The 23,856-nt window shown below is 41.5% G+C and overlaps 1 protein-coding gene and 1 long non-coding RNA gene across 5 annotated transcripts in view; both read left to right on the top strand.

Moving 5' to 3' along the window:
• Window positions 1-22,468, top strand: part of LOC122539845 — a 30,101-nt gene extending 7,633 nt beyond the window's left edge. The window contains exons 2-3 of the long non-coding RNA XR_006309199.1: window positions 20,429-20,605; window positions 21,702-22,468. This is a non-coding gene — a long non-coding RNA (uncharacterized LOC122539845). The remainder of the gene's footprint in view (window positions 1-20,428; window positions 20,606-21,701) is intronic.
• znf385c (zinc finger protein 385C) overlaps window positions 1-23,856 on the top strand; it is a 414,328-nt gene that overhangs the window by 110,043 nt on the left and 280,429 nt on the right. The gene's annotated exons all lie outside the window — the stretch shown is intronic.

Below are 23,856 nucleotides of genomic sequence, written 5' to 3'. Positions count from 1 at the left end.
GTAGGAGCAGGAGGAGGCCGTTTGGCCCTCAAGCCTGTTCCACCATTCAATATGATCATGGTTAATCCAACATTGTTGCATTTCCCTTTTAACACTTGAAACAAAGTATGCTCCATATACCACGCAAAAAGGCTTGAAGTAACTAAGGCCTTGCCCGGTACCCATAGCAACACTGTCTATTTAGAGGAAGTGAGACAAGCTAAATGAGAAATTGTTCAGTTGGAGAATCAGTTCAGTCAGGTGGAGGAGAGTGGGGGTGGTTGGGGATTGTTCTGGCCTCCATTGAAGGAAGGAGCAGAAAGCCCTCTGTGGCATGGAGGGGGCTGGAGGTGCAAATGAATTGAATACCTGCAGTGAAGGAAAAGGGCCAGAAAACTAGATAATGTTGAGGAGAGAAGTGAAAGAGTCAAAAAGGGGAGAAATGAGGAGAAAATATTGAGCCAAGATAGGAAGAAATAAGTGCAGTGAGACAGGAACAGACTGAAACACTGGGTCAGCAGGACAGTTTATTTATGGATTTTGGGAGGAAGGTAGAACCAGGCAGTGTGTAAATGTAAAGTAGGAAGCTGGGAGATGGGGTGAATAACAGACCTGGAAACATTGGCTAGATGTTCAGCGATGGGTTCGTGGTCTGGGGAAGCTAGGAGGAAGTGTCTGTGAGTTGGTGCTTAGCCTGCACAGCCTGATGCCAACAGCAGGTTTGCCAACAGAAGCAGGGTTAGACATAAGAGACTTTTGTGTAGAGATTCACAGGGAGCTAGATTAGATTAGATTGGGTGAGGGGAGCAAAGCAGTGAAGGTGACCAATGCCATTCCAACACTTCTCATTGAAAATGCCAAGAACAGGTAAGAGACCAGAGAGAGGGCTGCTGGTGGAGGGAGAGCATTGGAAATGGGCCAAAGGGTCCATTGGACAGAGAGAAGATTCTTGCTCAAAGAAAGAAGAATTTAATGTTCTGCCATACCCGAAATTCATTGACACGTGGGTGTAAGGAGATAAACTTGATTCATTTGCTGGTACAGCTAATTCAGTGTCAGAAAGCAGAAGGTTAAAGGCCTAGTGAATACACCACAAAAAGTCGGATTATAAGAAGGGAAGAGGTAAGAGAGAGGGTGAGGACAGCAAGGATCATGAGGGGCATCAGTACCCAAAAATTGTTGGAGGTTACGTTCCTTAACGCCTCAAATAAAGAGAAAAAATTTCTAATCTCCTAACTAATAGACAAGCTGCTGTATTCTAGAATGACTCCATAGGGGTGGGTAAAAGAAGTAGGAGACCTTCTCCCATCTAAATCCACTTATGGCAGGGTTCTAACACTTATTATTGACTGTCGCCCCGGGATGTAAGGTATGGAGCTACACAATTGGTTATTTTGCCCCTGTTAAATATCTGAAAAAGATGGTTGCAGATGTCTGCCTGACATCTGGTGGGTACAAAATATCTGGAGTTTAAAAATCAGCCAAGAAATGGGCTTGCCGATTGTCACCTTAAATCAGCAGCAACTAGGACCCAGTTCAGGCTTGTGACAATTACAATTGGGAAGTGGTGTTATGATTCAGTATCAGCCCATGCTGAAGTATTCATTCACAACCAAAAATAGCTGTTTCTTTCAGTGACTCAGTTGATCACTGCAAAAATATCAAAGGAGCAGTTTTTTTGACAACCTGCATATCCAAAATCGTGTATCTCTTTAAAACTGAAGCATGGGAATAACACGTCTCTTGTATAAAAATTGGAAAAGGGGAATATGTTAAATTACACCTCTCTGTATATCTGTTTCCCCATAACGTTGGTTAAGTTATAAACTGTTTTTTTTTCATGCAACATGTCACCTCTATCAATTGAGTAACTTTTCAGATATTTTTCAAGCAGAAACATGTTTATATGTAAATATATACACCTACTCACAGAAGCACATTATTGCTCCTTTTCAATTCAACAGATATTGCATGAGGTACAACATGAAATCCCTGCTGGACATTACCTCCTCATAGAAAGAGGTAGTAGCAGTTAAAGGAGCATTGCCATTTGATTTTTTTTGCATTCATTCATAGGATTTGGGTATCGCTGGGTCAATGTTTACTTCCTATCCCAGTTGCCCTTGAGAAGGTGGCTGTGAGCTGCCATCTTGAACTGTTGCCCTCCATTTGCTGCAGGTAACCCCATAATGATGTGAGGGAGAGAATTCCAGAATTTTGATCCAGCAACAGTGAAGGCGATATGTTTCCAAGTCAGGGTGGTGAGTGGCTTGAGAAGGAATTTACAGGTGGCGATGTTCCGATGTATATAGTGTTCTTGTCCTTCTAGATGGAAGTGGTCATGGGTTTGGAAGATGCTGCAAATTTGGTGAATTTCTGCAGTGCAACTTGTAGATTGTAAACGCTGCTGCTACTGAGTGCTGGTGGTGGGGGGAGTGATTGTTTGTGGATCTTGGGCAAATCAAGTGGACTGCTTTGTCCTGGATGGTGGCTGACGTTTTGAGTACATTCATCCAGGTAAGTACACAGTATTCCATCACACCCCTGACTTGTGACTTGTCGATGGTGGACAGGCTGGGTGGTGTGTCACAGGCTGCAGTATTCCTAGCCTCTGACCCGCTCCTGTAGCCACAGTGTTTATATGGCTAGTCCAGTTCTGCTTCCAATCAAGGATAACCCCCAGGATGTTGGTAGTGGGAAATTCGGTGATGGTAATACCATGGAATGTCGAGGGATGGTAGTTAGATTCTCTCCCTGGTAATTGCCAGTCCTGGGGTGGCATGAATGTTCTTTGCCATTTTTTAGCGCAGGCCTGGATATTCTGGGTTCTGTTCTTACTGACATTTCTGTACCTACACGTCCAAAGCGGACTGACCATGTTAAACAGAAAGTGACTGAAGATGAAGTGGGTGCCTTTCCACATGCTGTGATGCTATGTAACTATCTTAAATGTACAGCTTGAGTGGTCTGGAATCTCTGCCTTAAATCAACAGCCATGAGAGGGTAAATGTAATGTGTTGTCAGTGGAGACAAATGGTCCCATGCTAACGGTGAAGCCAGACCATGAGAGGACCATTGCTCTGAATTCCACTGTCTTCAATACTGGCTTTAACCCTCAGATCTACAGCAGGAAAAACGGCTCCTTTCTGTTGCCCTGCATCTGATTCATCACAAGTTATCATGTCATCTTTCAACCCGATTACATTAATGCTCTTAATACCTGTGTGCTTAGAAGTTTATTTTGGGGATGTCATAATAGGGATCTATAATTAAAGTGTTAACAATTTCATAGATTCAGTAAAATTAACCAAACTGTTCATTTAAGCCTATCTTCATAAATCTAAACAATTGACTTAATTGTGCAACCTATTATGATCTACCCAGTAATTTGAAAAGTTTTGAAAAGAAAAGTAAAATCCATATCTCAACCTGCACCAATTTCTGTTCACCAGTGTCTGTGCTTCCTGACCTACGTCGATCATTGCTGGCCAGTGTCTTGAAAAATTTTCATTTTCATGTTTAAATTTATTTTTCCATGCTCCTTCAATTCTGGGCATATGTGCATTTCCAAGTCACATTGTTCCACTATTAAAAACCTGACCTCAGCAGCCTAGGGCCTGAGCTTCCGTCTTCCTTCCCTAAACCTATGAGCACCTCTTCCTTTCCTCTCTTTCTTTACCTTAAAATTTACCAATTTAACCAAGTATTTAAGCCACTTGGAGAGACATTAGGATAGGTAACCAATATCATATTTTGTCTCTTAATTTTCATGTAGGTTGCCTTTGGATGGTTTACAATGTGTGACAATGCTGTGGCTTCAAGAAATGTGTTTTGTTCTGGTTTCTTTTAGAAATAGATTGGGGATAAGTGTAGAGCAGTCTATGAGAAGATTAAAAAAACTTGAGGCTTTGATTTTGTTTTTAAAGTCAGAACTATAGATGCAGCCTGAATGAGTGTGGTCAAGATCTCACTAATCCAGGTTTTCAGTTAGCTTTCAGCAATTGTTGCTAGGGTCTCAGCAGGGTTGGAAGGTAGTGAATCTCTCCTAGCTGCTATATTTTCTCTCTCTCTGTCTGTCTCTCTCTCTCTGTCTCTCTCTCTCTGTCTCTCTGAACTGTCTTTTGATGTTCTTTCCTCCTAAATTGGAGAATTGCATGTGAGACTATTTGTTTTCTGAATTTGCCTTTTGCCAAGGGTGTGTTTATGGGATGTTTCCATATCAGAACAGTTACTGTTTAGTAGTAAAATAATCTATTATTCTGTTAAGTTTTCCAATAGAGTCAAGTTATTCTGAGTCCCTCTTTCTTTTGTTGTATTTTAACTGTAATAGAGTCCATAGAGATGTACAGCATGGAAACAGACCCTTCGGTCCAACCCATCCATGCCGACCAGATATCCCAACCCAATCTAGTCCCACCTGCCAGCACCCAGCCCATATCCCTCCAAACCTTTCCTATTCATATACCCATCCAAATGCCTTTTAAATATTGCAGTTGTACCAGCCTCCACCACTTCCTCTGGCAGCTCATTCCACTCATTCCATACATGTACCACCCTCTGCGTGAAAAAGTTGCCTCGTAGATCTCTTTTATATCTTTCCCCTCTCACCCTAAACCTATGCCCTCTAGTTCTGGACTCCCCCACTCCAGGGAAAAGACTTTGTTTATTTATCCTATTCATGCCCCTCATAATTTTGTAAATCTCTATAAGATCACCCTTCAGCCTCCCATGCTCCAGGGAAAACAGCCACAGGCTGTTCAGCCTCTCCCTGTAGCTCAGATCCTCCAACCCTGGCAACAACCTTGGAAATCTTTTCTGAACCCTTTCAAGTTTCACAACATCTTTCTAACCAATGTCCTGTAAAGTCACAACATGACCTCTAACTCCTGTACTCTGGCCAATAAAGGAAAGCATAACAAACGCCTTCTTCATTATCCTATCTACCTGCGACTCCACTTCCAAGGGACTATGAACCTGCACTCCAAGGTCTCTTTGTTCAGCAACACTCCCTATATACCATTAAGTGTATAAGTCCTGCTAAGATTTGCTTTCCCAAAACGCAGCACCTCGCATTTATCTGAATTAAACTCCATCTGCCACTTCTCAGCCCATTGGCCCGTGTGATCAAGATCCTGTTGTAATCTGAGGTAAACTTCTTCGCTGTCCACTGCACCTCCAATTTTGGTGTCATCTACAAACTTACTAACTATACCTCTTAGGTTCACATCCAAATCGTTTATATAACTGATGAAAAGTAGAGGACCCAGCACCGATCCTTGTGGCACTCCACTGGTCACAGGCCTCCAGTCATGAAAACAACCCTCCACCATCACTTCTGTCTTCTACCTTTGAGCCAGTTCAATATCCAAATGGCTAGTTCTCCCTATATTCCATGAGATCTAACCTTGCTAACCTTGTCATACGCCTTACTGAAGTCCATATAGATCACATCTACTGCTCTTGTTCTTTTCCTCTCTCACTGATTTTAATGTTGCTGTGAATAAATTGTGTTTTGCTAAACATCGAGTAGTTTGACTAATTGAATTGCATCTGGAACACATTACCTCACATTTATCTTTAAAATATGTAAAAATTAGGGTCTAGGTTACCTTCTTAACATCTTTTGGTGGGAGACGGTGTCTGGTCTGGTCCATAACAATGTCAGTCTTGCCATGTTAATACAAGTTGTTACTGCTGGACTGTGACAAACTGCAAAAGATTTTTATTCAATTGATGGTAAGTTGAAAAATAAAGCTGCCATAACAAGAAAGTTGGGTAAATTAATTGTAAGAACATACTTGATTATTGTCACATTCAAAATCCCAAGATATTCATACTGAAAGGACTGATTCTAAACATGCCAGAGATTATATTGACTATAACATCCTACAAATGATGTTTTTGTTACAAGTTATGAAGCCACTCAGGTTTTGCCATTATTATTGATGAAGACCAACAAAGAAGCTAGATCCCATTTACTTGTGAGGACATATGTGGTCTGTCTGCTGGTGTCTGATTACAATTTACCCATTTACCTTATCAGCAACAATGAGGAAAATTCACCAGATGTCTCTTGTGGCCATTGTCTATGATAGCATGTTATTGTACCACTTAGTATTTGCGGAAGTGGTGAACCCCTTAACACGCCACTCCCTCAACTGTTCACTCTATATAATGAAGTTAGGGAACCTTATTTAATTGCAAGTTGCTTTTAAAATATCACCAGTGAGTTTTGTTTCTGGCAATGTCTGAATATGGAAATTCAAGCGGAGAGGTTGAAATGTCTGTTGCCTGACTTCGGCCTTGATTATTACTGTAAGGCAACGAATTTGTTCAAGAGTGAACAGTTTTTGGGAGTCAATTCTTTTTGCCTCTGTTTAGTGCCATGGATTATTTTAGTATATTGAGTTGAATTAAATACAGAGAAATTGTGATTATCTGGCATTTGATTAACCGAATTTCGGATGATCCGAACACAATCGCAAGGTCCAATGCGTGGCTAACTATGTTATCTAGCATCGATTATCCTGCATTCAATTAACCAAATGAAACACTCCCTGCCCATGTCCTTCGGATAATTGAGATCCCTCAGTAATGATATTAATATTTTTGCACTTGCATTTATTGAACCTCTGTTCCTTCTTCTACTTTTCACTGGATATATACATGGACTCCATTCTGACCTATTATGTGATTTGGTTAATCGACTTGCATAAACTTTCAGAAGAAACAATATAATCTTTTGGTACTTACTGAGATTTATTTTCAGGTTTGAGATTTTTTTCCTTTTGAGTACCGTTTCCAAATGTTGTATTCCCCTTATAAAAGTACAAAGAGCTGTTTGAATTGTTTGCAATATTTTACACACACGTGCAGATTGTGCAATTTAAGTTGTAAGATTTTGCATGCTTTCAGTGGAGTGAGGTTTGGCGAAATGGACAGCTCATTATACGTATGAATTTCCTTCCTATTGATTTTATTAGGTAGGACAATGGCACGGGTGCAGCAGATTCACCAGAACTGCTTTGTGCAACCACGAGAGACCAATTTGATCAAATGTCTTACCCTATGCTTTGATATATTGATGTGTAAAGAAACAAATGTTCAGTCTCTTTCTGTTACTCTATGAGTGCTATGGGTTTGCAAGAACAGTTGTAAAACTGGCACAAAGTTACAGAGTGCCTTTGTCGTGTCGCCGGTAACAGCCTAATAATCAACTGTTCATCTTACCTTCATCAGTCAAGGCATAGACTATAAGAACTGGGAGGTTGTTGGAGCTCTGTAAAACCTTAGTTAGGCCGTGGCTGGAATACTGTGTGTCGTTCTGGTCACCACACTAAAGGGTTGCAGTGAAGGGTGAGGAGATCCTCCAGAATGGTGCCTGGGACACAGCACTTCAGCTGTGAAGAGAAGCTGGATAAGTTTGGGTTGTGTTCTTTGGAACGGAGAAGGTTGGGGGGTGGGGGTGTGGGGAACGCTGACTGAAGCGTTTAAGCTTATCAGGGGCATGGACAGAGCGGATAGAAAGAGCTGTTCCCCTGCGTTGAAGGGTTAGTAACGAGGGGCATAATGTTAAGTTGAAAGACAGGAGGTGCAAAGGGATATTGAGGAAAAGAATTTCACCCAGTGGCTGGATGGAATCTGGAAAACACTGCCCGGGAAGGTGGTTGAAGTGGGAAACCTTTTAAAAGGTTCTTGGATGAAGACTTGAAATGTCATAACGTTCAAGGGTATGGGCCAAGTGCTGGAAAGTGGCACTGGTGTAGAGTAGTGGGCCTTGTCTGTGCTCTATGATTCTAGGATTGATTAACTCCATAAGTTAGTTTATTTAAACCAGTAAAACACATTATAAGTTAGGAACAGACATCACAGCAAGCCAACTGATCTATGTGCGTGCAATGTGCAAATCTACTACAGACTCACTGGCAGGTAGAGTTACAATGTTATATGCACACAGCACATGGAGTTCTCTTAAAGGCAACATACACGTACACGAGACCACAGCATTCAATTTTTCCTTTAATGTTACATCGGCCGTGTTTCTTTTGCTGATCGAATGTTAATGTCAAAACAGACACAGAGAATGCTGGAGAAACTCAACAGGTCTGGCAGAATCTGTGTAGACAGAAACAGAGGTAACATTTTGAGTTTAGTATGACTTTGCTTTCGCCTAAAAATGCGTCATACAGGGCTCAAACCTTTAACTCTGCTTCCCCCCCCCCCCCCAACCCACCACATATGCTGCCAGACCCGGCATCTGCAGTATTTTGCTTTTATTACCCTCGGGTGACCATTTGTGTTGAGTTTGCAAAGCCTCCCCACATCTGCTTGGGTTTCCTCCCCAAGTCCAAAGATGTGCAAGTTAGGTGGACTGGCCAAGCTAAGTTGCCCTTAGTGACCAGGCATATGTAGGCTAGGTGGAGTAGTCATGGGAAATGCAGGGTTACAGGGAGTGGGTAGGGGGATTGGTCTGGGTGGATTGCTGTTTGGAGGGTCGGTGTCGACTCAATGAACCGAATGGCCTGCTTCCAAACAGTCAGAACTCTATGATAATGTAAGGTTGGGGTGAATATAGGTTAGGTGAAAGTGAGGACTGCAGATGCTGGAGATTAGAGCCGAGAGTGTGGTGCTGGAAAAGCACAGCAGCTCAGGCAGCATCTGAGGAGCAGGAGAATCGGCGTTTCAGGCATAAGCCCTTCATCAGGAATTAGGTGTAGGTGAATGTTGGTTAGTAGTGTGGAATGAACTGGCTGGTCTAGATTATGGCAAGTAGAATTTTGACCAATTGATCAGGTCAGTAGCAGTAACTTCAGGCTCATTCCTAGCAATGGGGATTCCATAGGTTTGTGTTGATTTAGCTTTAGCTGAAACTAGGCTATCAAGTGAGCACACATCCAGTCATCTCCATGACCAGTCCTTCTCAGTCTTTGTTTTGCTTTGGGGAGTGAAAGTCAAGTTCCAAGGCTAACCGTTATATAGAACAGTGTACTCAGACACCAGTGCCTTATGCAGGGCATTTTTCAGTCAGCAGTAGACTTAGTTAGGGCATTATGTAGTTGTTTCAAGCCTGAAAAAGTAAATATTATTCACCAAAACAGAATTGATTCCAGATTTGTGAATTCAATCTTAAAAGGTAAATACTGACACAGTTGATGTTGCAGTGTGGGATTTTAAATTAACTGTTGGCTTTGTGTTATGCAGCGAATCAAACACACTTTCTGAAAATAGAAAATAAATGCACTTGGCCTTTACGGTTTCTGGGTCACAGCACTCAAGCTTCTTGAAAAGTAGAAATAATAGTTTCTCCAGATTAATCCACTTACTCACGTTTTGCCAGAGATTAAATCTAAATCAATATCACAAGGCTGTATGGGACAGAAAGGAAAATTGCTTGTTTGGTTCTCGGAGGCAGTCAAAAAATGAATCAAGACAGGTTAAAATAATACAGTTGTAGAAGATTATACAGCGGCAGTGCTTGAGATTTAGAATTTACTAGATTGGCTGCCATTAATTGTGGAATTTTTATTTACCTTTCTTCCTTTATTGTTTCATGAGATGGATGAGCCTCTGAGATGAAAGCTGGCATTTGTTGCCCACCCTAATAATCTTTGCCCAAGTGACTTGCTCAGCCAAATCAGAAGGCAGCTCGGAGTCAACTGGGTTGCTTTGAGTCTGGACTGGCGTGTCAGCCAGACCAGATAAAGCCAGTAAATGTCCTCCCCTATAAGACATTAATAAACCTCATGGGTTTTTACAGCAATCAATGATGTCTGCATGGTCACCTCTACTAAGACTAGCTTCATATTCTGGATTTATTAAGTGAAGTCATCTTCCACCAGTTGTCAAATTGTATTTGAACACTGTGCAGAAAACTGCAATCTGAGCCACTAGATTGTCATGAGTGTTTTTGGAACTGCAGTCATTCAGATAGTGAGTCAGTCCTCCTGATTTGAGACTCCCAGGTGGTGGAAAGGCTCTATGCAGTTCAGGAGGTCAGTTTCTCAACATGGAGTCCTTATTCTCTGATCTGCACATGTAGTGTTTCTGAAGTTGGTGCAATTAACCGTTTGGTCAATGGGAACCGCCTGGTTAACGATCAGGGGTGCATGGGGGTGTACTGTATTTCTGATCGATGATATCATTGAAATATCAAGGGGATAAACTGGTTAAACTCTTCTTGGATATGGGCCTTGTCTTTATTGAGACATAAACCATAAAAGGTAATATCAGTGGGTTTTTTGGAATATATATGAATCTGCTAAGCTGTATTAAACAACAAGGTGTATAGTTTCTTGTACTTTTATCTCAAAGTCTACTCGATCATTATGAGACTATTTGCACGAATGTGTTGCTAAGGTTGTCCTGTTTTCCACAATCTTGGACAATGTGTTAACGTGTTGAGGTATGTGACTGTCTACCCAACCATGTAAACGGTATTGCTTTGAAGAGGGGCCAGAAAGGAAGAGATTACGCAAGCAGATAAAATTAGACCTTCAAAAAGTTGGAACTAATGCCCAAAGTGGACTTGAGCATTTTTCTTTATTAAGTTGGCTGCTAAGTTACATAATAGCAGAATGCTGCCGGTGAGAATGGTAATGATGATTAATGTCTCTCAAATTTGAGCTTCCTGACTGGAACACAGAAAGCCTCGGAGAAATTGGACTGGGCCATCACTGTTTCCAAATCCCGAACTCAGTCGCAAAAAATGAACAGAGGACAGTTAATTCTACATTTAGACGTGCATGCACATGGAACAAAGTTTGAAGCAACAATCCTGTCCAAGAAAAAGGCCATGGACATGAAAAATGATGTATGAAACTTCACTGGTAATCTCAATAGACCTTTTTGGATTAGTATAAAATTGAGTTTAAAGGCAAAAATAATAGAAGTCTTCCAATTCGTGTTGTATAGTTCCCGTCATAAGTCTTTTGAGGAACTTTATAGCTTGACTTTATTTCTCTGATGTTATTTAAAAAATGAACTGTGGAATAGTGAATACCCTCATCAAAGCACTAGCAAGTTGGGTACGAACTGTACCCAAAGGCCAGAACAAGAATTTCTCCTCTATGCAGCCTGTCAGCACAGGCTGACCCCAGTAAACATTCTATAATAAAAACAGAAGATGCTAGATAAATTCAGCAGGTCTCGCAAAATCTGTGCAGAGAAAACCAAAGTTAATGTTTCAAGTCTGGTATGAACCAAAGTAGTTGTATCGGATTTGAAATGTTAACTCTGTTCCTCTCTCCATCGTTGCTGTCACACATGCTGAGTTCCTCCAACGTTTTCTGGGTTTTTTTTTATTTCAGATTTCTAGCATCCACAGTATTTTGCTTTTGAGTGTCTGATGTCCATCACTGGCTCTGTTTAACTTCAGGGTTGACAGGTGGAGTCTGGCCATGTTGAAGTTTCTCATTCATTTATCAGCCTCCCTGCACTGCTGATGAAACTCTATGTAGATTAGATTTGATTGCAAAGCTGAGCACACAAGCACAGAAATGGTTGGCCCATTTATCTTAATATCATTGGAAGTTTGAAACCCTGCTGATGAATCTGTCTCAGATCCCAGGGGCAGATTCTAAGAAACTTTGAATTGCTACTTTTTCCATGGTCAGCATTTGTTGTCCATCCCTATTTACCCCTGAAATGATTTCCATAGACAATTAAGAGTCAACCACATTGCTGTAGATCTGGAGTCACACTTGCACTAAGCAGATTTCCTTCCCTTGAGACATTGGTGAACCAGCTACGCTTTTCATGACAATTTCACAGTCACTGTTACTGAGACGAACCTTCCTTACCATTTTTTATTAACTACCTTGATGGGATTTGAACCCATTTCCCCAGGACATTAGCCTGGGTCTCTGCTTAACTGGATCAGTGTCACTACTAGTGCAATAGTGGAGAAGACAATGACACTGATCCAGTTAAGCAGAGGCCCAGGCTAATGTCCTGGGGAAATGGGTTCAAATCCCATCAAGGTAGTTAGTAAAAAATGTTAATAATGTAGTTAATAAAATAAAATTGCACTACTAGTGCAATATGGCCTGATCCATGGTGACCTGAATTTGGAACAACATCCTGCCACTTCTTGAGGTGGATCCTACAATCATACAAAAGCTAAAACTCATAATCATCTCAAAATTTCAATCATAAATAATATTACTTCCCAATAAAGAGTTTGATTGTTGTTCTATTGTGCACTGTGGGCACATTCACATGGCCCAGACTAAGACTTCAGATGCTTCATTAATGACCTTCTCTCCATTGTAATGTCAGAAATGAGATGTTTGCTGATGATTGCACAGTGTTCTGCATCAATCACAACTCCTCAGATATTGAAGCAATCTGTCAATATCAAATAAGGCTTGGACAACATCTAGGTTTGGGCTTATAAATGGCAATGGCATTCACACAGGTTCTAGGCAATGACCAACTCCTATAATGAAAGTCTAGTATTGACTTTTGATGATCAGTGGTATTACCATCATTGAATCCCTTATTATGAACATCCTGGTATTGTTATTGATCGCAAACTGAATTATGGGAGTTACAAGAGGAAGTCAGAGGTTGGGAATTCTGTGGTGAATAATTCACCTCCTGCCTTCTCAAAGTCTGTCCACCATCTACTAGGTACAGGCCAACAGTGTGATGGAACACTCTCCACTTGCTTGAATGTGTTCAGCTCCAACAACAGCCATAAAAGCACTAGACAGGACAAAACAACCTGCTTGATTGGCAGCTTTTCCACCACCTTCCCATTCACTCCTTTCACCACCAGTACAGTGACAGTAGTGTATACCATCCACAAGGTGCAGTAACTCACAACACTCTTTCATTGGCACCTTCCAAACCCAAGACCTCCACCACTCCGAAGGACAGGGGCAGCAGATACTTGGAAACAATGTCGCCTGCAAGTTCCCTTCAGAGCCATTTGGCTGGGAACTATATCACCAATTCTTTGCTGTCCCTGGGTCAAAATCATGGAATTCCATTCCTAAGTAACTGGGTATCGCTACATCCTGAAGACTGCTGCAGTTCAAGAAGGCCACTCCCCACCAAATTCTCCATGGCAATTAGGGAAAGACATTAAATTCCAGGCTAGCTAGCAGACACCCACATTCCTTCAGTGAATAAAAAAAAATCCTTTGTCCCATCTTTGGAAATTCCAGGGTGACATAAAGGAGTTGGAAAAGCAAGTCTAGTTTCAATTACAGACTGCGACCTGTCCACCACCATATGAACATAGCAACAGGAGTAGGCCATTCAGCCCATCAAACCTGTACCACCATTCAGTAAGACCATGGCTGATCTGTGGATTAGTTCAATATGACTTGTCTTTGGGCATATGACCTATACTCAACAAAGATTTATCGATCTCAGATTTAAAACTAATAACTGCTACTACATCAATAGCCATTTGTGAAAAAGAGTTCAAAACATCTCCAACCCTTTGAGTGTAGAATTGCTTCCTAACCCCTCTCCAGAATGGTCTGGCCCTACCTCTCAGACTATGTCCCTAGGCCTAGAGTCCCTGACCAGTGGAATTAGTTTATCTTTATCTATACTATCTTTTCCTGTTAAAATTTTGAAGATTTCAATCAAAGCCATTACTCAACGTCTAGATTCTAAATAAATCAAGCCTGTAGTTTGAATGATCTCTCCTCATAACTCAATTTCACAATACAGTTGCAAAAATCCTTTGGAGTAATTCTTTGTTTTGCTGAAGCTGAAGAGATACCAGTCACATGTAGTTGGACAGCCAGCGTCACACTCACTCTCCTACGTTGTAATTGTCGTTGTTTGGATGGGATGTTAAACCAAGGTCCCAGTCACCATTTTGACTGAACACAAAAGTTTCCACCATGTTATTTTGAAGAGGAGCAAAGGAATTATTACAGTATTCTTACCAGTGTGCATCTCCCAAAGAACATCATCACAAAAACAGTGTGTGGGATCATTATCACATTGCTGTTTGCAGCTGCAGCATTTCCTGTATTAAAGCGCTGTGGGATACCTGATGGTGTGAAAGATACCATACAAATGCAAGTCTTTTTTCTCTTGCTCTAGTTATCATTTGTCTTGAAGTCATCAAAAGAAACTGTAGAATTCCCAGTCTATTTTTTCTTTATTTCTTTTGTCTTTCTTTCTCTGGATTGCCACTTTGTGTGATCTGCAATTTGCAAAACAGGTCATGGTGCTAATACACTGTAACTGCACCTGCACAAGTAGCTATTTCACAGTTTGATAATGGAATTCTGAGTCCTTCCTCACAATGTGACAAGAGTAAACTCAGGACTAACTATCAGAAATTCCAGAAATGTTTCAAATGGAAATGCTTCTACATTAAAACTGGTGGAAATACAGTCAACGCTATTCTGAAGAGTGCAGCGGTGAATACTACACACATATAATTCAATGTCACATCAGTGACTTTAGTTCTTGGATACATAGCACAACAGGTTTACCTCGGTCAGGATCAGTGCATAGTCCATATCTTCATCAGTGTCTTCTCTGTAGAAAAGATTTGCTACAATGAATAAAATGCAAACCGCTGTAGATGCTGGAGTTTTTGAAATGGAAATGAAAAATGCTGAAAAATTTCAGCAGGTCAAGGAGCATCTGCTGAGGGGGAATCTGGGATGTAGGGTTGTAGATTTGGACCTTGCTAAGGTAGACATCTGTCAGCATATGCTGTTAGTTTGACATTTTCCCACAAACATCAGCTCAATGTTTGTGTTGCAACATTTTGGAAATACAAGTCGATAATGGTACAGCAGTAGCCATGATGTGGAGGTGCAGATGTTGGACTGGGGTGAACAAAGTCAGAAATCACACAACACTAGGTTACAGTCCAACAGGTTTATTTGCAATCGCAAGCTTTCAAAGCGCTGCTCCTTCAGGTCACCTGACCAAGGGGCAGCGCTCCAAAAGCTTATGGACTATAACCTGTTATTGTATGCTTTTGACATAGTACAGTAAGGCAGTGAGAAATCTAGAACCACAATGAATGATCTGCCCAACAGTCTTTCTCCTTCTCAATGATGAGTTTAAGAATTGAGAATAAAACAAGATCAATGGAGAAGGAGGGTGTATTAGAGTCAAATCCGATACAGGAAGAGAAAAAAGGGAGAGAAAAAGAAGAATGAGTTAAGAGAGACAGAAAAAGTGAGAAAGAGAGGAAAAAAAACATTTTTAAAAGAGTAAAGTGTGCATTTTTATGTCTCAAAAGCGAGTTATTCTCTGAAGAAGTGAAACAAATAATTAGTATTATTCCTTTCAGATTTCCATTGCATTAACAATTATTGTCTCGTCATAAACTACCTGTGCTGCTAAATCCCAGCCTGGATTTTCTGCAGGGTTCAGTTGCAAAAGCAGGAAATTTGGAGAAGTAGGAGTGAGGCTCAGAGCAAAGCAACATAAATAAACTATCAAATTCAGCAGATACGCAACTCATTCCATATCTCTTAATCCCCTGAATTTTCTGGCAAATTTGCATTTTTATTTCTCCAGCAAGAGTTTGGTCCAATCTGTCACATGAAAACTCATCGACTGAATGCATTGGTGTGACCTGCCTGTCCTGAATCTCCAAAACGTTTGTAGCATTTTCTATTGTGTATGACTGGAAGGAATATTTAGCTCCCCACAGGAGCGTTCACATCAAAAGACTTCTACTGTATTATCACTTGCAGCACCTATTACTCAATCCTTCCCTCTATTCTGGAATGATCATTTTTTACCACCCACTGAAACGACAGCTTCTAAAAAGTGACTAGTCTTATCCTACTTAATTGCTGTCATTAAATTAATGAGCATTTCTCAAAGATGCTTTGTTTTATGTACACTGTTAATTCAAGACTATTAAATCTGTATTCCTCTTAATTTATCGTAGTAATTGCACTGTGGAAAGAGTAAACAAGCTGTTAAAAGAACAATAGAAGGTTATCTAACATATTTTACCAGATTGCAAACAGTAAAGAGTTTGCCACATTATCAGTGATGCAATGACGCAGTGTTTTTAGTCACAGTTTTGCAAAATGTTTTAACTTCTACATAGCAGAGGACAGCGAAAAAGTTCCAAGGTTCTCCCTTTTAACAGTTCCTAAGTCATCTATTTTGATAAGTAGTTTTACACCTTCAGCTGCAAGCTCCTCCCAAGCTGAATTTATTTTTATTTGATCACAGGATGCGGGCGTTTCTGTCTAGGATTTATTGCCCATTCCTAATTGTTCAGAACATTGTTCAGAGTCAGGAGAAATTGAGGACTGCAGATGCTGGAGATCAGAGTCGAGAGTTGGGTGCTGGAAAAGCACAGCAGGTCAGGCAGCATCCGAGGAGCAGGTGAATCGATGTTTCAGGCATAAACCCTTCATTAGGAATGTGGGCTGGGGCCAGAGAGATAAATGGGAGGGGGTTGGGGTTGAGGGGGAAGGTAGCTGAGAAAGCAATAGACAGATGAAGGTGAGGGCGAAGGTGCTAGGTCGGAGACGAGGGTGGAGCGGATAGATGGGAAAGGTGATGGACAGGTCTGGAGGGCGGTGCTGAGTTGGAAGCTTGGGACTGGGATAATGTGAGGGAGGGGAAATGAGGAAGCTGTTGAAATCCACATTTATCCGTGTGGTTGCAGGATCTCAAGGTGGCATATGAGGCATTCTTCCTTTTGGTGTCAGGTAGAAAGGGTTTGGCGATGGAGGAGGCCCAGGCCCACATGTCCTTGACGGAGTGGGAGGGGGAGTTGAAGTGTTCAGCCACAGAGCAGTGGGGTTGGTTGGTGTAGGTGGCTCAGAGATGTTCTCTGAAACAATCTGCAAGTTGACGTCCTGTCTTCCGGATATAGAAGAGATCACATTGGATGCAACAAATACAGTAGATGACATTGGTGGAGGTACAGGTAAATTTCTGTCGGATGTGGAAGGATCCTTTAGGGCCTTCGGAGATGAGGGGAGTGGTGTGGGCTCAAGTTTTGCACTTCCTGCGTGGCAGGGGAAGGTGCCAGGAGTGGGCCATGGGCTGGTGGGGGGGCGTGGACCTAACGAGGGAGTCCGTTTTTGCCACCTACAAACAGACCGCACCACCAGAGACCTGTTTCCCTCCCCACCCCTACCAGCGTTCCGGAGAGACCATTCCCTCCATGACGCCCTTTCCAGCACCACACTCTCGACATTGTTCAGAGTCAGCCATGTTGTTGTGAGTCAAGAGTCCCATGGAGGGCAGACTAGATAAGGACAGCAGATTTCCTTCCCTAAAGGACTTTAATGAATCAAATCAATTTTTATCATGATTGACAGTGATTACATTGTCACCATCAAACTAACGTTTCATTCCAGATTTCTATTGAATTCGATTTTCACCATGTGCAATGATGGGATTTGAAGCCGTACGCCAGAATATAACACTGGGCTTCTGAATTCCCAGTTTCATGACATTACCACCACACCAATTCCTTCCCTAATTGTCATTATTTTGTCCCTCTATAGCAAGCATGAGGTAATTGTGTTTTAACATGCCAGAAGTTGCTACTTTTTTAATAGGGCCAATGAAATAGCATCGAGTTCTGCTACAACCAGCCAATACGGCTCAAAGTGCTAACACACAACCTTGACAGTGTAATCATAAAGAGTATATTCACTTAGTTGTGGAGTCTACAATACTTTGGCTACAAAATATCTATGCAAGATCTCCAGGCAAAGAACGTCAGAATAGCCCAGGACCTTGATCAGATGGGCAGTGGGCCAAGGACTGTCAGATGGAGTTTAATTTAGATAACTGTGAGATGCTGCATTTTGGAAAGGCAAATCAGAGCAGGGCTTATATACTAAAGGCAAGGTCCTGGGGAGTGTTGCTGAACAAAGAGACCTTGGAGTGCAGGTTTATTGTTCCTTGAAAGTGGAGTCTCAAGTAGACAGGATAATGAAAAAGGTGTTTGGTATGCTTGCCTTTATTGATCAGAGCATTGAGTTTAGGAGTTGGGAGGTCATGTTGCGGCTATATAGAGCATTGGTTAGACCACTTTTGGAATACTGCATGCAATTCTGGTCTCCCGCCGTAAGAACAATGCTGTGAAACTTGAAAGGGTTCAGAAAAGATTTACAAGGATGTTGCCGGAAGGTTTGAGTTGTAGGGGGAGGCTGAATAGGCTGGGGCTGTTTTTCCTGGACCGTTGGAGGCTGAGGGGTGACGTTGTAGAGGTTTGTAAGATCATAAAGGGCATGGATACGACGAATAGGCAAGTTCTTTTCCCCAGGGTGGGGAGTCCAAAACTAGACGGCATAAGTTTAAGGTGAGAGGGGAAAGATTTAAGCAGGATCTGAGGGGCAACCTTTTCACACACAGGGTGCTGCATGTATGGAATGAGCTGCAAGAGGAGATGGTGGAGGCTGGTACAGTTACAACAGTTAAAAGGGTATATGAATAGGAAGGGTTTATAGGGGTATGGGCTGGATGCTGGCAAAAGAGACTAGATTAATTTAGGATATCTAGTCAGCATGGATGAGTTGGACCAAAGGGTCTGTTTCCATTCTGTACATCTCTATGACTCTATTTAATCTTACATCTTATTAGAGATCTTCCATTTTGTTCTTTCTCCACCGTCTTCCATTCACTTGCTTAAAACCAATCTATTTCTAACTTTTCCCAGCTCTGACAGAAGGTCATGGACCTGAAACCTTGAGTGGAAATTAATGCCTTCTGACAAGGTGGGTCTGGAGGCAGCACCAATTTATCAGATGGCAGGGTGACAGGGGAGGACTCTATTGCCTTCCCACCTCCGCCCAATTAAATCTAGGGCAGGGAAGGTCCATGGATTGCTTTCCTGCCTGCCATCACTTGAAGCCCTGAAGTAGGGAATTAATAGCCTCTGAACTGCCTCTTCCCAGAGCCACCAGCATTCACCCAGCAGCAGGCAGAGCAGTCACTGGACAGGATCCTGAAATGCAAATGTACCTGTGTGTTTGTTTGTGTATTCCCAGGGATCCTGAGGGAGGGCACCATTCAAAGGGATTTGATGTCTTGTTGCAGGAGCCAGCATCGGGAAATGGAGGGGCCCATAGAGCGCATGGTGAGAGGAGGGATGCCCTGTATCTTTCACAGGCAGAGGGCCCTCCAGGCATAAGGCAATGAGAACAGAGAGTCATGGAGATCAAGGCCGACAGTTTACCCCCAAGGACCTGAATACAACGCCGGAAGAATTGAATGCCTCACTGCAGCGGTCAACAAGCGAGAATGCACCCCCGCCCCCACCCGGCTGTGACCCACAACCCTAACTGTGCCCACCTTTAGCCAAGGCTCTCAGGATTGTGGGATACAGTTAGAAGTGCCAGGATTTCCTCCTGTGGGTCCTTGATGGAGGGAAGACCCACTGTTGGTCACCGAGGCACCTACAAGCAGCAGCCCTTACCCTGACAACGACAACAGTGTTTATAAGACTCCTGTCTTCTGTGTTAAATACCACCCATTAGCTCTGCCTCTCTCGCTCTCCTCAAGCTGCCTGACCTGTTGAATATTTCTGCATTTATTTCCACATCTGCAGTACTTTGCTCTTGCATTAACCCTATTATCATGATAGTTACAAAACCAGAAGTTGCTTTTGAGAAAGAAATCGCTGCTTTACATTTAGAACACATTTTGTATCCTTTTCGTATTTGCCTGAAATTTGTGGTTTTTTAGGATTCCTCCTAGCAAACAAAGAATCAACATTGTTTCGTGATAATCCATTTAATGACTGTTATTAAAATAATGAGTGCTATTTCAACAAGGTACCTTCCTGCAATTGTATTTCCTATTGTATTCCATTAATTCGAGGAAAGATTGAAAGTGGATCAGTAGTGCCATCTTGAGGTATAATTGATACAAATGATGGATGTTTCAGTTCAAGAACAATTTCAGTTTGAGTTGTACACTGAGGAATTACTGAAAGTGGCTGTCAACATGGAGGGACCGTTCAGGTTGTAGCATCAAGTATATATCCAAGATTTTTAAAAATGTGAGATACCAGAAGTGTTTCTTATTTCTGTGAGGACCTTCAATATTCTTTTCATGCAACGCACCACTTGAATCAAAGATTTCCACAGAATAAAAGTACAGATTCACTTTTCAATTTCTGCAAACTTTCACTAAAAGAAACGTTCATATGTTTGTAGAGTTTTATCAAAAAGACATCTCTGGTACAACAGATTATTTAGATGGTTGTTGGGAGGATGGGTGCAGCACAATTTGGCAATATCCCGCAAAGAGAAATCAGACAAAACCAGAAACACTGTTCCTGGTGGTGCTATCTGTGTTTCAACTTGTTTTCAATTTTTCTATAAGAGTTTGATTGCAATAATACAGTTTGCGACAATCATCTTAAGTTTTTAAAGGTCTGTGGTCATTAAATTGATCAAAGGTTTTGAGGTATTTTGACTTCGCATCTTCAGACTCATTTAGTATCTGGTACATTATTAATTTTTTCTAGCCATCTTCCGAGGAATTATATTAGTGATGTCTATATCACTGTTTTGTAAAGAATAATAATGTGAATGATGGAGCAAACTTGACAGCAAGTGGCAGAGTAGAGGCATTATGGACGGCACGCCATGTAACCCTGATGGGAGATCCAGAAGAAATTCAGGGATATAGAAGGAACAGAAAGGTAAGGCATGAGTGTACTTTTGCAAGATAATTGTGCCATGTATATCTGGATAAGAGAGAAAGTAGAAGACTTTAACTTAGAGGTTGAATATTATTGGGTTACCAATCATTCCCTGGAAGAAGTCAGGCATTTGTAGGTCCAAATTTCACATGTACTCATCAAAAAAAAACTTTTTTCAGGTGGGGTGATGTGAGCTTCAAGTATTACCCCTGACATCTCAAAGGAGTAAAAGGTGAGCAGAAGGAATCCCACACCACTCCCCTCCTCCTGGAAATTTCCTAACTCTCTCCCACCCAGAAAACTAAATCTCAGACTCAGGTTCATAATGATTGGTTGACTAAGAGAGCTAGATATCCAGCTGCTTTTGTTAGTACAATTCCCCAGAAGGGGTTCATTATGAATGTTTCGCTGAGCTCCAAAATTCTCAAGTGCATTAGTTTGGCAGGGACTCCTGTTGTGATGAAGTGAGTGAGGTGAATGCCTTGCTTGGTTAAAATATTGATGTGGTCACCATAAGTGGGCTCTTTTGTCAATTTTGGACAAGACTAAGTAGTGTGAAGTAGGTAGTGCTATGCTGATACTCTCATGGCCCTATCTGATTGATGATTGCATCAGGGTTTTTGTTTACAAAGCAGATTTGTCACTTTAACATAGGAATTCAACAATTGCCATTGTTACTATACGAATGTTTGCTTCTGTGGGTAGAAAGTTGAATGAGGCATGGAAGAGGCATAGACAAAACCTTTTGAACTAACCTTTAAAAAGGTTCCCGAAGTCAGAATCCTGATTCCTGACAGTGGTTGTGAACCCTAAGTCATGAAGAGGCTGTCCCGATCCATAACGATTATCGGGGCCAAGAGCCATCCACTTCCTGCAATGGAGATGGCCAGGGGTGAGCTCACAACCCTTCTCCTGAGTTGGTGAAAATTCTGGAGATTCCTTCTTGCCCTTTTTAAATGGCTCCACAGACCCCCTGACTCTGTGAAAATGTGACCCATTGTGTACAGGAGAATAATAGTACATGTAGTAATGAAACAGGACTTAAACGGATAGAGCTTCTCATTTATTCCTAATACCTTATGTCTTTTTCTCGCAGAGAAATGAAACTCTTAATACATACAGGCCACAAAGGAGCACAAGCAATGGCCTGAGGACCATCACATTTGAGTACTGAAACAGAAACAGCACAGATTTCAATACTAAGTTAAGGAAGAAACCTCTGGTGAGGCACAAGTACTGATGAGGATGCTGGTATTTAACAGTAACCTAGTGATCTCAGGATATTAGTGAGCACCCTGCTTGCTGCTGCTAATTTGCAGCAAATTACAGACTTTTCTGCACCAATCCTAATTCAACATGGCACCCGTATTGAGTCTTGTGCCTCCTTTCACAAACAGTGGGAGGTGACCTCTGATGGTGCCAATGCCCATATTTACACTGACGCGGTGGAACAGTTCTTTGCTGAGCACTTTGCCATGTAGTGACATCAACAGCATCTGCAACAATGACCCAGTTCCCCAGCACAGCAAGAATACTTCTAGTGAAAACCTCTGCTGCACATTGAGAATTTGTGTCTAATTATGGTGACAAAGTCATGATGGACTTCTAAAGGAAACAAGGCCATCGTGACTCCTGCAAAGATGGATGGACTCCGCAGCAGAGGTGCTTTAGTTTTAACCACAAACACTGGTCTCTGTAATTGTGTGTCTCATGTAGCCACTCCTGCTATTCCTTTAATGAAGCAAAATAGATGGCAGTACAGTACATCAAAAACTAACATTGAAACATTCTTGGATTGTAATGAGAAAACAATGGAAAAAATATATTGAACATGCACTAAAGCACAAAATAAAAATAAATTTATTTTCCCAACATCTTGCAATCTGTTATTTCTATTGCTAGAGCATGTATCCCAATCCTCAGCTCATGTTCAGGGGAGGCAGGTTTGAATACCACCATTTGAAATGGTGGAATTTTAAAACCATAGTGTCAAGAACTATGTAAATGTAAAAAGCCTTTTCAAAAAGTAAGCAGTGAGAACATCACTTCATCAAATGCTAACACTGGCCAATTTGCTTCTGGTGCTTTCTACACAGAAACATTCTGCTCTTTTGTAGCTTGCAGTTTTGTAGTGTCCAAGTCCATAGTGAGACTTCTGTCTGCAGTAGTAGTTCTCTGAATCTTACCTTAATTTACCAGGCACTTGGCATTTTTCAAGGTCTGTGATTGTTTCAAGCGTCTGATGTGACACTACACCAACCTGAGCAACAGCCCATAAAAGCATTATTTTTCTGCATTCCCAGGTTATTTGTTCTCTGTGGTTAAAAGGCTTATCCAAACATATTAGCAGATACTATTGTACTTTGAGACTCAGACGTGTAGCTATTGTTTTCCTCCCTCATGATCATATTATACTGCCTTTACGGTATCACAATAGTCCCAAAGCCTGTCCATTTCTTCTCCAGTAAATATCATAAGGAAGTGAAGAAGGCTATCTGAGATTACAAAGATATCTTGATCAATTGAGTCAATGGACTGAGGAGTAGCAGATGGAGTTTAATTTGGATAAGTCTGAGGTATTGCATTTTGGTAATACAAGGACAGGATTTATATGGACAATGGTAGGGCATTGGGTAATGTTGCAGAACAGAGAGAGTTCAGATACGTAACTCTTTGAAATTTGCATCGGGGCTAACGGTGGTTGAGAAAATGTTCCGGACTCTTTCCTTCATTGCTTGGACCTTTTGAATATTGGAGTTGGGACATCTTGTTGATATTGTACAGGACATTGGTGAGCCCTCTTCTGTATGCAGTAATGGTCTTCCTGTAATAGGAAGGATATTATTAAACTGGAGAAGGTTTAGAAAAGATTGACCAGATGTTGCTGAGAATGGAGGGTTTGAATTATAAAAATAAACTGAAAAGGTGACCTTACTGAGATTTATAAAATCATGAGTGACATAGATAAGGTAAATAACAAAGGTCTTTTCTCTGGGGTGGGGGAGTTCTAAACTAGGGGGCATATTTTTAAGGTGAGAGGAGAAAGATTTTAAAAGAACATAGGTAGTAGCTTTTTTACACAGAGAGTGATTCATGTGTGGAATAAACTTCCAGAGAAAGTGGTGGATGCACGTAAAGTTGCAATGTTTAAAAGAATTTGGTAAGTTCATGTGTAGGAAGGGTTTGGAGGGTTATGGGTCAAGCATTGGCAGGTGGGACTAGTTTAGTTTGGGACCATGGTGAGCATGGAC

The sequence above is a fragment of the Chiloscyllium plagiosum genome, chromosome 33, assembly GCF_004010195.1.
Source record: "Chiloscyllium plagiosum isolate BGI_BamShark_2017 chromosome 33, ASM401019v2, whole genome shotgun sequence".
Classification (NCBI taxonomy): domain Eukaryota; kingdom Metazoa; phylum Chordata; class Chondrichthyes; order Orectolobiformes; family Hemiscylliidae; genus Chiloscyllium; species Chiloscyllium plagiosum.
The sequence above is the reverse complement of the archived record's forward strand: the minus strand, read 5'-3'. Positions and strand labels throughout refer to the sequence as shown.